This window comes from Schistocerca cancellata, chromosome 3 (assembly GCF_023864275.1).
Source record: "Schistocerca cancellata isolate TAMUIC-IGC-003103 chromosome 3, iqSchCanc2.1, whole genome shotgun sequence".
In the NCBI taxonomy this organism is placed as follows: domain Eukaryota; kingdom Metazoa; phylum Arthropoda; class Insecta; order Orthoptera; family Acrididae; genus Schistocerca; species Schistocerca cancellata.
Genome location: NC_064628.1, coordinates 546,271,807 through 546,288,826, shown reverse-complemented (window position 1 = coordinate 546,288,826; position 17,020 = coordinate 546,271,807). Strand labels below are relative to the sequence as shown.

Sequence of the window (17,020 nt, the reverse complement as noted above, 5' to 3'; positions counted from 1 at the left end):
CTGTAATTGTAAGATTTATGCTGTTATTTGTGATTCTTAAGTTATCAGAAAACCTGAAAATAAGAACACACTTTCCCCCTCTAATTTCACTGAATTTAATAACAAGGTATCCATCTCATATAATACTCACCTTAACTTACCAGCTACATAACAGGAGTATCAAAGGTAGGATTGACAGACATACAAATTTAAAAATGTGGTTGAGTCTCAAACATGAAGATTTTTTTTTTTAAATCCATTCATCTGAAGAAGATTTGTTGTCAGTTTCTGTTTAAGGTCCTTCTGATAGCATTGAGGTGGCAGTTTTAGGGATGCAGTAGAGTTTTCCCAGATAGTGTCTAGCTACAGTGGACATATGCTGGATGATGTGCAGAAGTGAGCCAAGTAAAAATAAAAAGTAATAGGGTGTTCCATGAAGAAAACCAAAAATAAAACCTGTAAAACAGATGGCTGCTTTGTCAGGGCCTCAGAAATATTTGTTTCTTTATATTGTATTAGTGCTTTGTGAAGTAAAATGTACATTGTTGTCAGATGTCTACACCATAGGCTCAGATGTACTAAAGTTGGTAGTAAAACGGTTTCCAGATTGCCAGGCTCATGAGGTCCCCTATGACAAATTAGTAGACAAACTGTCAAATCATTGTAAATCACAAGTTCACGTAGTGGCTGCTCATTGTAAGTTTTTCAGATTAAAACAGCAACCAGGACAGTCATACAAACAAATGGTAACAGAACTTAGTCCCATATTCGTGGTGCCGTACTAAAGCATCCAAACCCTGACCTCAGTACAGTATTTTCAGTTAGTGAGTCACAGGCCACTGTCAATGTAACTGAGCATGATTTTTAAGCACCTGCAATATCTGTTATCATGAGTAAAACAGTTAGACAGTTCAGGGACCAACTTTGACCCCCAACCCCTCCTCCCTTTGTCAGGTCAGATGTCGCCTGACATATAGGTCACATGTGAACCAGTCGCACCGTCATGCCACAGTGCAGCCCACACAATCACGGAAATCCTGCCCACTTTGCTTTCAAACACATGACAAGGCACAGTGCCTCTGCTACAAAGCCATGTGTTTTACATGTGGCAAACAAGGCCACTAAGTGCAGATGGTGCTAAACATCTTTCACATTTCATGTCAGACAGTGATTCTAATGAGGTGTATGTTGTGTCTGCTGCACAACAGTATGCCAGTCCTGTTGTTGTTTTGTCAGACTACCAGGACAGAAACTCTGAACTTATCAATCAACAATTGAATAAGTTGTATGTTCAGTTGCGTGTGTTCAAGAAGTGTGTTAATTTCCAGTTAAACACTGGTGTTACTGTTACATTGCTCAACCACGCTACATATGAACAACGTAATCAGTGTCAGCACACAAGGGGGCAACCTATTCCAATGCTTGGAGCATGCAGTTTACCAGTCATGTTCCGTGGTACTATTAAAGCAGTGTTATTTCATGTGTTGCACTCTCATGAGTGTACTAACATATTTGGCATGGGTAGCTTTGATCTTTTCAGACTGTCAGTTCATGGTAATGTGTTACAAATTAATTTATCGGGGTTTCTGGCTAATATTAATACATTATCTGACAAGTACAGTTCTCTGTTCCATGATAGTTTAGGCAAGGCCCATGTGACACTGAAAGACAATGTGGAGCCAAAGTTTTTTCATGCTTATCTTGTACCTCATGCATTAGAGGGCCGAGTAGCTGCAGAATTGCAGTGACTGCAGGACAGTGATGTCATCAAATCAGTGTTGGTGAGCCAATGGACATTACCCCTGATGGTCCTTATTAAACTGTCGGCAGGTTGAGACTCTGTCCAGACTTTAAATCAACTGTCAAGTCACGAAATGTTGTTGATTCTTTTCCTTTGCTCCAGGTTGAGGATTTAATGTACAAATTAAGTCAGGGTCATTTTTTTTTCAAAAACTGATGTCTGGGAGATCTACCTGCAGCTGCCTTTAGATGAAGAGTCAAAGAAGATTTTTGTTAACAACACACACAAGGGATTATTCCAGTTTCAATTGTTACCATGTTGTAGCACTTCCGTCCCAGCTATTTTAAAAGGTATCTTGAGCAACTGACCTCGGAAGTACCTTCTTGTTCAAACTATTTGAATGATATAATTGTCTCTGGTCATATGCCAGCAGAACACCTACAGAATTTAGAAGCATTTTTCCAAGTGTTGTCCAAAGCAAGGCTGACATGCAATTGTTTTCATTGTTCCTTCTTTCTCACTGAAATTGAGTATCTAGGCCATGTGATTAATGTGCATGGCATCCATCCATCAGAGTTGCACTAAGTGGCCATCTGCCAACAAATGTATCAGAATTGTGAGCTCTAATGGGGAAGCTATCCTATTACACACATTTTATCCCAAATGCTACTCAGATTGTGGCACCTCTAAATCGGTTATACTACATGGGCATTCTGTTCATATGGTTGGCTGATTGTCAGACCACTTTCCAGTGGCTGAAAGATGCACTACTATATGATCGACACCAACAAGCCTGTCATTCTTGCAGTAGATGCCTCCTCTTATGGCACTGGTTTAGTATAGTCACACCAAGTGGTCTCCAATAAAAGCCTATTGTGATCATGTCAAAGACATTGTCCAAGGCCGAACACAACTACAGCCAGCTTGAAAAGGAGGTGTTAGCTATCGTAAATGGGGTCATGCACTTCCATCAACACCTGTACAGCTGCCGCTGTTTTCTAGTTACAGACAACAGACCATTGATGGCTGTGTTTGGGTCCTCCCAGCCTGTCCCAGCATACACAGCACAGAATTTACAACAGTGGGCGCTTCTCTTGTCCAATTATCAATACAAGTTGTCATATTGGCCCACAACCAAACACTCAACACTGACCTCCTATTGAGGCTCCCTACTGGCTCCAATGTTGCATCTGATTCCTCCAAGGACTCCTGTCACCACATTGATCCAGAAGAAACATGTCTTTTGGAAGATTTTCTAGTCACATTCCACCTTGTGATGCACAAGATGGAATCAGACCCCCCTTGTAGATGGTGCTCGAGTTTGTTCGCTGTGAGTGACTGCGGAGTCTCAAGAAGATCCTGGTGGTTCATTGCTACTTTGCTCATCAGCGTGCCATCTCTGTACAGATGGGCAACCTCCTGATGCACACTGACAATGATAATGCAAGAGTCATGGTCCCTAATCTATCCAGCATGAAATTCTTTAGTTGTTGCACCAAGGAAATTGGGATATTGTTCTCACCAAGCAGTTGGGAAGGCGCCATTGCACATTACCAGGGATGGATTCACAAATTGAGGCCATGACTTCACAGTGTGCAATGTGTGTAGAGTATTAATGCACTCCCCCACAGTGGTACTTTGTATGGCCACATCCTGATGGGCCTTGGGAATATCTGTACATAGATTTAGCTGGGCCATACTGGAACATATGCTGTCCAGGTTGATGCACTCAGCAAGTTTCCCTTTATCATTCCAATGAAGTCTACCACATTCATCAGCACAGTATCAACTTGTTTGTCAATGTTCTACGTTGAAGGTTTACCTGACAGATGGTGTCAGATAATGGGCCACAGTTCCCAGTTTGAACAGTTTTGTGCAGACAATGGATATTGATCTGCAGTCGTATGATGAAGCTGAACACTTTGTAAGGATCTTCAAATCACAGATAGACAATTTGTGAGCCACTCACACATGGGAAGACTTTATGCCCCTCCTTCTGATTCACAGTTTTGGCCTCAGCAACCAGTGTTGCTTCATGTGTTGGCAGGGATTGCAAATGGGAATGGGGAGAGGTGTTTGAGGTGCTGTCCCATTCTACCTACATCATCCACAGTCCAATGGGTTTACACAGGTGGCATCTGAACCAATCCACTCGGGAGATTCTGCCACCAACTTTTCGTTCACAGATCCGACACGCAGCCAGGGCATGCAGCAACCGCTGTCACAGTTACAGATGTCACATCTGGCAGCACAGTCATCTCTGCAGTGCGAGATGCCCATCGACATCAACCTGGCACCAACACCAGCATTGCAGTCATACTGGCAACCCATGACACAGCTGCCTGGCCAGACACCATGGAGGACTAAGATGTTGTCTCCAGCTGCCCACCTGACACATCGTCTGTCTTTGCACCTATGGCCACCAATGCACACCCTGTGATTGGTTTCCTGGTTGGCATTTCCAGCCACTTGCAGGTTGGATACTGGGATGCAGGTGGGTGCTCAGTGCCGATTGTAGTTATGGCACCTACCTCTGCATTTGTGCTGGTGTTCTGTACCCCCGCCCCCAATCCCACTGTTGTGTCACATCTCCATACTTTGTGCCAATCAGAGTGCTCAATGTCATGTATGAATGATTCGCCATTGCCAAAGTGCCACAATTGGTCAGCTCACTTCACTTCCGATGCCTTGTCTGGCATTCTTTCTTGATGTGTCTGGATCCCAAATAATGGGACTGGCACTTTTATTTTGTATTTCATCATAAATGATAACCACACCACAAACAACACACATACACTTACATACATAATGATGCTAATGAAATACACACCACTGGATGCAACCGCACAATTTGCAGTTCAGCATTACATGTGCGAGAGATCTGCCTACATTAGATAAATTTCACACAACATTGCATGAAACTGAGCTTTTCAAGGCTGCAGTTCAACATTATGACTGGGTGATCACTGCCAAAAATATAACAATTTGACTCAGTGTTGTACTTTAGTGCACTGGTTAGCATAATAACTTCTAACACTGAATGTCGTACATTCAGATCTCATCAAATGTTGTAATTCTTTTTCTCTAAATCTAATCAAAAGAATTTGATTATCATTTTTATTTAATTTATTGATTTAAATGCGTTTTTATTTCAAACAATGGAAACTGCAGGTAGGAATATCAAGAATTCACACACACACACACACACACACACACACACACACACACACACACTCACACACACACACACACACACGCACCTCACGGACACATGACCGGCATCTCGTGACAGAATGCAACATCATGTGGGATTCAAGCAGCAATCTGGAGGGGGTGGGGAAGGGAAGGGATAGTAGTGAACGGATGGGGAGAGAGATGAATGCTGTGTTGCAGCATCTGGATGTTGTGGGGCAGGTAAAAAGGAACAAAACAGGAGAGGAGTGACGAAAGACAGACGGATGCATTGGCAGAGGGCTGCATATAACCAGGATGAGAGACGAGAATGGGAAGGAGATGACAGGGCAGAGGGGGTGAACTTTATTGGTTGGAGGGTGTGTATGTTCCTGTAGGTTGAGACCAGAATAATTACAGGAGTGGAGAATGTGCTTTAAGGATAACTTCCATCTGTGCAGTTCAGAAAAGCTGGTGGTGGAGGGAAGAATCCAGATAGCTCAGGTAGTGAAGCAGTCATTGATATCAAGTGTGTTATATTCAGCAGCATGTTGTGCCACAGGGTGGTCTTCTTTGCTATTGGCCTCAGTTTGGCAGTGGCTGTTCATCCTGGTGGACAGCTGGTTGGTAGTCATACCAATATAAAGAGCTGTGCAATGATTGTAGCAGAGCTGGTAAATGACATGGCTGATTTCATGGCCTGGTCCCAGTGAGGTAGGATAAACCTGAGACAGGACTAGAATAGGAAGTGGTGGGTGGGTGGATTGGGCCGGTTTTGCAGATGGGTCTTCCACAGGGATTTATGCCTTGTGGCAAGGGGTTGGGATTGTGAGTGGCATAGGGATAGACTAGGATGTTGTGGAGGATGGGTGGGTAATGGATCACCACTTTAGGATGGGTGGGAAGTATCTCGGGTACGATGTCCTCCATTTCATGGCATGATGATAGATAATCAAAACTCCGGTGAAGGATGTGGTTCAGTTGTTCCAGTCCGGGGTGGCACTGGGTGAGGAAGGGGACACTCCTTAGTGGCTGGTTTTGGGGGTGATGGGAGGATTGGGGTTGTGAGGGGCAATGGCAAGTGAGATCAATTTGCAGACTAGGTCTGGGGCATAGTGCCTGTTTGTGAAGGCATTGGTGAGACCCTCAGAATACGAAGCAAGGGAGTCTTTGTCACTGCAGATATGCCATCCCCGCATAGCCAGGCTAAATGGGAGGGATATTTTGGTGTGAAAAGGATGACAGTTATCAAAATGTACATACTGTTGGCAGTTGGTGGGTTTAATGTGGACAGAGGTGCAGATGCAACCATCAGAGAGGAGAAGGTCAACATCTAGGGAGATGGTACACTGGGTTGAGGAGAACCACATCAAGTGGATGGGAGAGAAAGTATTGAAGTTGTGAAGGAATGAAGATAGGGTGTCTTGGTCCTTGATCCAGATCATGAAGATTTCATCAATGAACCAAAACCAGACTAGGGGTTTGGTGTTTTGGGAGGCTAGGAATGTCTCATTTATATGGCCCATAGGAGGTTGGCATACGAGGGTGCCATGCGGGTGCCCACGGCTGTGCTGCAGATTTGTTTATATACTTTCCCTTCAGATGAAAAGTAGTTGTAGGTTAGGATAAAGTTAGTATGGTGTATGAGCAATGATGTAGTGGGTTGCACTTCATCCCTCATCCTGATGTACTTTAGTGTTTCGTTTTCCACTACTGCCCATGCCATATGACCTTTTGATCTCCTTTTTACTCATGTTACTGTACATTTTTTATGTATTCATGCTTAACTTTATGTGGTTTCATGCAGATTCATGTATTTTAGCATATTTTTACATATTTGTGCATATTTTTACAAATCTGTGCATGTTTTTGTGTGTCTTTACGTATTTTTTACACATCTTCACCTGTCTTTTCATATATCCAGCTCCTTCCACAGCCAGCAACACCTATTTTGCCCATTTCTGCATCATTTCCATTTCCTTTACTCCATTCCTGCCACAATGGACCTTGCTCCATCTTTCTGCACCAATTTAGAAAAGCATACCTTTCCCTGGTTAAAACCCAGGCCTTCCAGGAATTCCTTACCTCTAACATAGCCTCACCATCCTTATTCAGATGCCTTCCTCAGAACACCAACCTTTCAGCAGAAGAAAGAACAGCCACACACAACTTCAAAACAAATCCTGACCTAATCATCCTACCAGAAGACAAAGGTTCCACCGCTGTTGTGATGAATCGCAGTGACTACCTGGCAGGAGGCCTCCGCCAACTGTCTGACTCCTCCATCTATAAACTTTGCCAGAGTTATCCCATCCCAGAAGTCCAACACAAACTCCAATCCCTGCTTAAAACCCTAGGCCCTTCACAGAACATCTCCCATGTATCAATTTCCCTCCTCACCTCTGTGACACCCTGCACACCAATCTTCCACATGCTCCACAAAACCCATATAACCAACAATCCTGGATGGTCCATTGTGGCTGGTTATTGTGCCCCCACTGAAAGAATTTCTGCACACCTCCAACCAATTACCCGTAATCTAGCCTCCCACATCAAAGACACCAAACACTTCCTTCACCCACTCTCCACCATCCCCACCCCTTTACCTCCTGGACCCCTACTCGTCATTGTTGATGCCATCTCCCTATACACCATCACTCATGCCCATGGTCTTGTCCTTCAGACTCCAAACCCACTACCTCAGCCCTCATACACCTTACTAACTTTATCCTAATCCACTGATACTTCTCATTTGAAGGGAATGTATATAAACAAATCCACGGCACAGCCATAGCCACCCACATGGCACCGTCCTATGCCAACCTTTTTATAGGCCATCTAGAGAAGACCTCCCTTGCCTTCCAAAACACCAAATCCCTAGTCTGCTTCAGTCCATTGATGATATCTTCATGATATGGACCCAGGGCCAAGACACCCTATCTCCATTCCTTCACAACCTCAACACTTTCTCTCCCATCCGCCTTACGTGTTCCTCCTCAACCCAGAGTGCCACCTTCTTAGATGTTGACCTTTTCCTGTCTGATGGATCCATCTCCACCTCTGTCCCATCATCAGTACCTGCATTTTGACAGCTACCATCTCTTTCATACCAAAAATTCCTCCCATACAGCCTGGTTACCCGGGGACAGCGTATCTGCAGTGACAACTCCCTTACTCCGTATGCTGAGGGTTTCACCAAGGCACTATGCCCCAGACCTAGTCCACAAACAGATCTTCCATGTCAATTCCCCTCACAACCTTGAGTTCATGGTTCAGAGTAGTTTCAGGGGTAAGACAAGGTTGCAACCTGTCTCCACTGTTGTTCATATTATTTATGGATCATATGTTGAAAACAATAGACTGGCTGAGTGAGATTAAGATATGTGAAAGCAAAATAAGCAGTCTCGCATATGCAGATGACTTAGTTGTGATGGCAGATTTGATTGGAAGTTTGCAAAGTAATATTTCAGAGCTAGATCAGAAATGTAAGGACTATGGTACGAAGATTAGCATCTACAAAATGAAAGTAATGTCAGTGGGAAAGAGATATAAATGGATTGAGTGCTAAATAGGAGGAACAAAGTTAGAACAGGTGGACGATTTCAAGTACTTAGGATGCATATTCTCAAAGGATGGCAACATAGTGACAGAACTGGAAGCGAGGTGTAGCAAAGCTAATGCAGTGAGCGCTCAGCTACGATCTACTCTCTTCTGCAACAAGGAAGTCAGTACCAAGACTAAGTTATCTGTGCACCGTTCAATCTTTTGACCAACTTTGTTGTATGGGAGTGAAAGCTGGGTGGATTCAGGTTACCTTATCAATAAGGTTGAGGTTACAGATATGAAAGTAGCTAGGATGATTGCAGGTACTAGTAGATGGGAACAATGGCAGGAGGGTGTCCACAATGAGGAAATCAAAGAAAAACTGGGAATGAACTCTATAGATGTAGCAGTCAGGACCAACAGGCTTAGATAGTGGGGTCATGTTACACGCATGGGAGAAGCAAGGTTACCCAAGAAACTCATGGGTTCATCAGTAGAGGGTAGGAGGAGTCGGGGTAGACCAAGGAGAAGGTACCTGGATTCGGTTAAGAATGATTTTGAAGTAATGGGCTTAACTTCAGAAGAGGCACCAATGTTAGCACTGAATAGGGGATCATGGAGGAATTTTATAAGGGGGACTATGCTCCAGACTGAACGCTGAAAGGCATAATCAGTCTTAAATGATGATGATGATTCTTTGCCACTCATTTCATCATCATATTGACTGTTTTTTATTTGCTCTTATTTTTCTACCTATCATTCCATTTATGTCTGGAATCTGCTTGTGTCACCTACAACCTGCCACCGAGTGCCAACGAGGACTGCTCATAGGCTGGTAAGGTGGCACCTTGTGAGGCCAGTGAGAGGATAGTTTTGGGTAACCAATGATATCAAGAAATTAAAGTTTGCTTTTAGTCATGGAACTGAAATTTCACTGTCTCTTTTTGTTCATAGAGGTTAGCTTTAATAGCCATGAACAAAGTGATCAGTAGTTTTGCCACAGATTGTTGAAAAACCACTTTCATGGATACATTACACACCATGGAGCTACAGTTAGCTTAGAACATGAGTTTAAATTCAGGGCTACAAAACGGTTTAGTCATTGGTTACTTAATATCAGCCGTCGACACAGCATCTCGCCTTTCAACATACATTGTGGCAGCAACTTCCAACACATTACACATTAACAGCATTTGTGAAGCAACTTGGCATGTTTATGTCTCACATATAACTGAGCTGTAGCCAGTGGCTGATGTGGCAACACCATAGTGGCAAGTGACAGACATCTACTATCAAGTAATTTTAAAGGACTATAGTGACTGTAGTGAAGCCATTGTACAGTCCTCCTGTACTTGTATCAGTTCACCACTCAGTAATCATGACTCATTTAGTCATGACTGCAAGTCCACCTGAGCAGTTTCATAAATACAGCTGAGTCTGGTGAGCAAAGATAAGTTTTGTTGCAATTAATAAAGTCTTACTTATTCAGAGTGGTCTAATTACATGTATTGTGACTAGCCACCTCAGAGTCCAAGAAATTGGACACAACACAATTATTGTTCCACAAAATTTTGGGCATGCAACCACACAAATTTTAATTTTTTGTCTGATATTTTGGCCCTTCCTTTCAAACCCGTGGACTATGCCACTGAGCATGCAGCTACAGATACAAAAGGTGTCAGAGACGCTGATCAGCGGCAAAGAGGTACAACATATGCATGAAATTAGATCTATGGCTGCACAGTTGATCCAACGTTGATATTGATGTATCACTGTGAGCTGCACTGTTGCGACTTCTTTGTGAGTTTATAACAGAAACTGCTTGATTGCATCATTTGTCCAAGCTGAAGCCACTTTCTCTATTAATTAAATTCATTGCAAACCAAATTTCAATTGCTGCTTTCACTACTGAGTCTGAGAAAGGTGAAGTCGAGGCTAAACTTCTGACATTATGGTACACCATTGAGTGCCCAGTGTCAATACAGTTCTTTGCCATCACCAATTTATTAGACTGTAAGAGCCAGATGAACCTGTGGTTCTCTTTGCATCTCTCATGGACTGTAAGTGTCATCTGTCCAATGTATGAATAGCCATACTCACAGGGGATCTTGTAAACACCAGGTTTCTGAAGCATCAAATCATCTTTAACATAACTCAAGAGTACTGCTCTCTTTTGTGAAGGGTGAAAAATCACTTTTACTTTGTGTTTGCTGAGCATCTGTCCTATTTCTGATTATAGGTATCCTGTGAATGACAGAAAAGCCATGGATTTAAAACTTTGCATGTACCTCGACATATTTTTTATTTAATAATGAATTTTATGAACAGACTGAAAGTGTTGTCATGGGTAGTCTTTTGTCACATTTGGTGGCCAACTCCTTTATGGAGGACTTTAAGGAAAAGGTGCTACAATCTGCTAGCTTGAAGCTATCAATATTTTGGATGTATGTTGATGACACATTTGTAATGTGACCCCATGGTGAAGATAAATTTAAGGAATTTATAAATCATCTGAATTCCATGCACAGATAAAATTCATTTCACAATGGAAATAAAAAAAGATTGATGCCTTCCAGTTTTGGTTGTTTTGGTATGATGCAAAGATTATGTCACTTTGGGATATGCAATACACTGGAAACCTACCCATATGGATTTATATTTACGTGCAAATAGCTGCCACCATCCTTTGCAGACAATTAGATTAGATTAGATTAGATTAGATTAATACTAGTTCCATGGATCATGAATACGATATTTCATAATGATGTGGAACGAGTCAAATTTTTCAATACATGACATAATTAAGTTAATTTAACAACATACTTAAGTTAATATAACAACTTTTTCATTTTTTGTGTTTTTTTATTTTTATTTTTTATTTTTTAATTTTTTTTTAAAATTTATATCTAAAAATTCCTCTATGGAGTAGAAGGAGTTGTCATTCAGAAATTCTTTTAATTTCTTCTTAAATACTTGTTGGTTATCTGTCAGACTTTTGATACTATTTGGTAAGTGACCAAAGACTTTAGTGCCAGTATAATTCACCCCTTTCTGTGCCAAAGCTAGATTTAATCTTGAATAGTGAAGATCATCCTTTCTCCTAGTATTGCAGTTATGCACACTGCTATTACTTTTGAATTGGGTTTGGTTGTTAATAACAAATTTCATAAGAGAGTATATATACTGAGAAGCTACTGTGAATATCCCTAGATCCTTAAATAAATGTCTGCAGGATGATCTTGGGTGGACTCCAGCTATTATTCTGATTACACGCTTTTGTGCAATAAATACTTTACTCCTCAGTGATGAATTACCCCAAAATATGATGCCATATGAAAGCAACGAGTGAAAATAGGCGTAGTAAGCTAATTTACTAAGATGTTTATCACCAAAATTTGCAATGACCCTTATTGCATAAGTAGCTGAACTCAAGCGTTTCAGCAGATCATCAATGTGTTTCTTCCAATTTAATCTCTCATCAATGGACACACCTAAAAATTTGGAATATTCTACCTTAGCTATATGCTTCTGATTAAGGTCTATATTTATTAATGGCATCATACCATTCACTGTACGGAACTGTATGTACTGTGTCTTATCAAAATTCAGTGAGAGTCCATTTACAAGGAACCACTTAGTAATTTTCTGACAGTATTGACAATTTCATCAGTTAATTCTTGTTTGTCAGGTGTGATTACTATACTTGTATCATCAGCAAAGAGAACTAACTTTGCCTCTTCATGAATATAGAATGGCAAGTCATTAATATATATTAAGAACAGCAAAGGACCCAAGACTGATCCTTGTGGAACCCCATTCTTGATAGTTCCCCAGTTTGAGGAATGTGCTGATCTTTGCATATTATGAGAACTACTTATTTCAACTTTCTGCACTCTTCCAGTTAGGTACGAATTAAACCATTTGTGCACTGTCCCACTCATGCCACAATACTTGAGCTTGTCTAGCAGAATTTCATGATTTACACAATCAAAAGCCTTTGAGAGATCACAAAAAATCCCAATGGGTGGTGTTCGGTTATTCAGATTATTCAAAATTTGATTGGTGAAAGCATATATGGCATTTTCTGTTGAAAAACCTTTCTGGAAACCAAACTGACATTTTGTTAGTACTTCATTGTTACAGATATGTGAAGCTACTCTTGAATACATTACTTTCTCAAAAATTTTGGATAAAGCTGTTAGAAGGGAGATTGGACGGTAATTTTTGACATCAGATCTATCCCCCTTTTTATGCAAAGGTATAACAATAGCATATTTCAGTCTATCAGGGAAAATGCCCTGTTCCAGAGAACTATTACACAGGTGGCTGAGAATCTTACTTATCTGTTGAGAACAAGCTTTTAGTATTTTGCTGGAAATGCCATCAATTCCATGTGAGTTTTTGCTTTTAAGCAAGTTTATTATTTTCCTAATTTCAGAGGGAGAAGTGGGTGAGATTTCAATTGTATCAAATTGCATAGGTATGGCCTCTTCCATTAACAGCCTAGCATCTTCTAATGAACAGCTGGATCCTACTATATCCACAACATTTAGAAAATGATTATTAAAAATATTTTCAACTTCTGACTTTTTGTTCGTAAAGTTTTCATTCAATTTGATGGTAATACTGTCTTCCTGTGCTCTTGGTTGACCTGTTTCTCTTTTAATAATATTTAAAATTGTTTTAATTTTATTATCAAAGTTGCTGATTTCAGACATGATACACATACTTCTGGATTTTTTAATAACTTTTCTTAATATAACACAGTAGTTTTTATAATGTTTGATAGTTTCTGGGTCACTACTCTTTCTTGCTGTCAGATACATTTCCCTTTTCCGGTTACAAGATATTTTTATACCCTTAGTAAGCATTGGTTTGTTACAAGGTTTCTTACGAGTATATTTAACTATTTTCTTGGGGAAGCAGTTTTCAAATGCATTTACAAAAATGTCATGAAATAAATTATATTTTAAATTGGCATCAGGTTCACGGTACACCTCATCCCAGTCTAACTGCTCTAGGCTTTCCCTGAAATTTGCAATTGTTAAATCGTTGACTGAACGTACTACTTTGGAGGACTGTTTAGTATTGCTGAATGGAGCTATGTCATATATTGTAACTAGCTGTGCACCATGATCAGAAAGACCATTCTCAACAGGCTGTGCATTTATCTAGTTAAACTTATCTTGGTCTATAAAGAAGTTATCTATCAGTGAGCTGCTATCCTTTACCACCCGAGTAGGAAAATCAATAACGGGTGTCAAATTGAAGGAACCGAGTAATACTTCAAGGTCATTTTTCCTATGACCCTCTTTCAGTGAATCTACATTGAAGTCCCCACAAATAATAATTTGCTTCCCCCTGTCTGACAATGAGCATTCTCAGAACTCTGGTACACAGAGCACATGCCATTGCTGATAAGAGCAGTGTGGAGGACAAGCTTCTACACTAGAGAAGAGTTTTTGAAGCCAATGGATGTTCTCCACAGCAGATACATTAGGCACTACAAATGAAACCAATAGTGGGCCTAAGGAATACAGAAGAAGGCACAGAAAGTTTGAAATCTATGACTATTCTGCCACACATTGGAAGCCTATTGTCAAAAATAGGACACATCCTCAGTAAATACAAAATGAAAGTGATTTTTCACCCTCCACCAAAGACAGAAGCACTCCTGGATTCTGTTACAAGATGATTTGGTGCTTCAGAAGCCTGGGGTTTACAAGATCCTCTGCGAGTGTGGTCATTCATACATCGAACAGATGATATACACAGTCCATGAGAGATGCGCAGAGCACCATAGGTTCACATGGTTCTTACAACCTAATAAATTGGCGGTGGCAGAGCACTGTATTGACACTGGGTATTTTATGACGCACCGTCCAACGGGTTGATTTCGGACACTGGGACGAATTCGGACAGTATGGATTATTTTCTCTTTGCTACTGCATAGAAACAAAGAGTTACTTATTTTAATGCCCTGGTGCCAGTTATTTTAAGTGCAAGATTGCATTTATTGCTTTCCACAACTTTTATTTTGTGTCAATTGTTTCCCTAGGTGAATAATTGATGAACAGTCTCAGTGTTAAAAATCCATACATTATTGTAAAGTAGAAACTTTCTACTGTTGCACTGAGCAGGAAGTTATTGTAACCGTAATTGTCAACGCACTCAGTAGCTAACGGCATTGAGACAATTTCTGTACAAGTTCATCGAGTTTCTCGTGCAAGGTTATAAAATAAAGACAGTTTTTGTAAAACTATGTACTGTGATGGGGTGATTTCGGACAATGCCAAGAAAGTATAAGAGCAGGAGAGGTGCTACAGTACGGTGTAATTATGACCCGGAACTTTTAGATAAAGCTGTTCATGATATTCAAAGTGGTAAATTATTGTACAGAAAAGCATGTGATTTGTATGGTATACCTAAATCAACCCTATAAAATAAAGTGCAGGAAGCACATCCGAAAAAAAATGGGAGGACAGCCAGTGCTAAATAAAGAAGAAGAAGAAGAAATGTTGAAGCAAGGTATCTTGAGAGCTGCACATTGGGGATTTCCCTGCACTAAATTGGATATTAGATATTTAGTTAAAGGCTACCTTGGTAAATCTGGCCGAAAAGAGGAGAAATTTCATAATAATTTGCTAGGAGAAGAATGGGTGCATTTATTCCTCAAACGACAGTCAGAAGATCTTTCCGTTCGCTTAAGCGAAAATATTAAATGAGCTCATGCAGAAGTGAATAAAGAGACTGTTTATTTAAATTCTTGCAAAATAAAAACTTATCTGTAATATATAAAATTCATTATATCATTCCCTATCACTTATTCATAACAAAGTGCTGCCTTAAAATGTGTAAAAGTCACCAAAATCAAATAAAAAGCATGTAGAATTTAAAAAAGGCAGTAACTGTCTGAATTCGCCTTCTATATACTGTAACTTCGGACAGAGATTTAAAAAACACATGTGTCCGAAATCACCCCAATCCATGGGGTGACTTTGGACACTTTATTTAACTGCCTCAGATAAATATACCTACACATACACTTTTGGTTCTGGGATATTTTATTCGTTACTCATATACCCTACCACTTCCATAACAATCAATTTAATCTAAGAATATATATGTAAGTTACAATCGCAATAACGACAAAACCATCTGAAATCATCAAGTTTGATGGTATGATAATGTCAGAAGTCCAGCCTCGACTTCATCTTTCTTGGAATCAGTAGTGAAAGGAGCAACGGTGCAGCTTGACGTGATACACTAACATCATCATGTGGATCAAACGTATGGCCATAGATCTAATTTCATGCCTCTGTTGTACCTCTTTGCTGGCGATCAATGTCTCTGGCTCCTTGCATATCTCTAGCCACATGTGCAGTGACATGGTTCTTGGGTTTAAAAGGATGGAGCAAGTGCTGGAGCATTAGTCACATTGCTCACCTGAGGATGGCTGGATGGTATACAGTTGAAATATCAGAAGAAGTGAAATTGAAGTGGCTGCACACACGAAATTTTATGAAACGATCATTGCGATGTGAAAATATGAAGATGTACAACAAAATTATGTACAGCCATAATTGTACTACTTACGTGATGCAAGAAATTACATTTTTTGGTAAGTACTAGTTGATATGATTGAAATCCATAAAATATGAGTGAACAAAACTGTTGTTATTGATGATTTCAATTTATCTTTAGAATTATGATTTAATGTGAATTAATTGTTATGGAAAAAAGTCCTTTAATATACAGAGCTATTCAGAAAGTAAGGAACGACAGATTGTGAAATGGAAACCACAGTGAAAATCAAAGCTGTTTTATTTGCAACAGTTAGCTACAACTTCCAGCTATTTACCTCCATAGTCGCCGATCGACTTAGACATTTGTTTTAGCATTATACCAATTTTCCAATACCCTCGTTATAGAAGGAAGTCACCACTGCTTTCTGCCAATTCTCTACACTGGGCTACAGCTTGTTGCATGTGCCAAAATGTTGTCTTCATAGCCAGCGGTTCATGTGAGCAGAGATGAAACTAAGAGGGAGACAATTATGGGCTATATTGTGGGTAATCAAACATTTCCAATTGAAAACAATGCAGAAGCCTCTTCATTGCCGCTGCAGAATGTGGCTGAGAACTGTCTTGAAGAAGAAAACGCATGACAGTTATGTAATGTTGCCTGCATAGCTTCAGGCAAAATTTCTCACCAGGCCCTTCTACTTGGTGGGAGACACTATTGTTCTAGGTATCTTTATGTGCTCCTTGTGTGCTCAGAAATACATAGAATGACGTAACATGATCAATGGGCATACTAAAGACACTGCCCAACACGCCTATGCAAAACTTCATTGGATTTTCACTGTGGTTTCTGTTTCACAACTGATCATTCCTTACTTTATGAATAACCCTTGTAGTATTATCTACAGAGAGTTGAAGTTGCAAGAGCCTATCTCAAAAATCTCACATCCCTGCTGAACACTGATTTTGATATGGACTTAATAGTTAGGATAGATATTGTAGCTTTGTCGACTAGTGTGAGCAGTACTCATTTCAATAGCTGGGGCTAGAACATGTAGAGACA

The 17,020-nt window shown here is 40.4% G+C and overlaps 1 protein-coding gene across 1 annotated transcript in view; it reads right to left on the bottom strand.

Moving 5' to 3' along the window:
• LOC126176416 (low-density lipoprotein receptor-related protein 4) overlaps positions 1 to 17,020 on the bottom strand; it is a 646,448-nt gene that overhangs the window by 143,254 nt on the left and 486,174 nt on the right. The window lies entirely within an intron of this gene.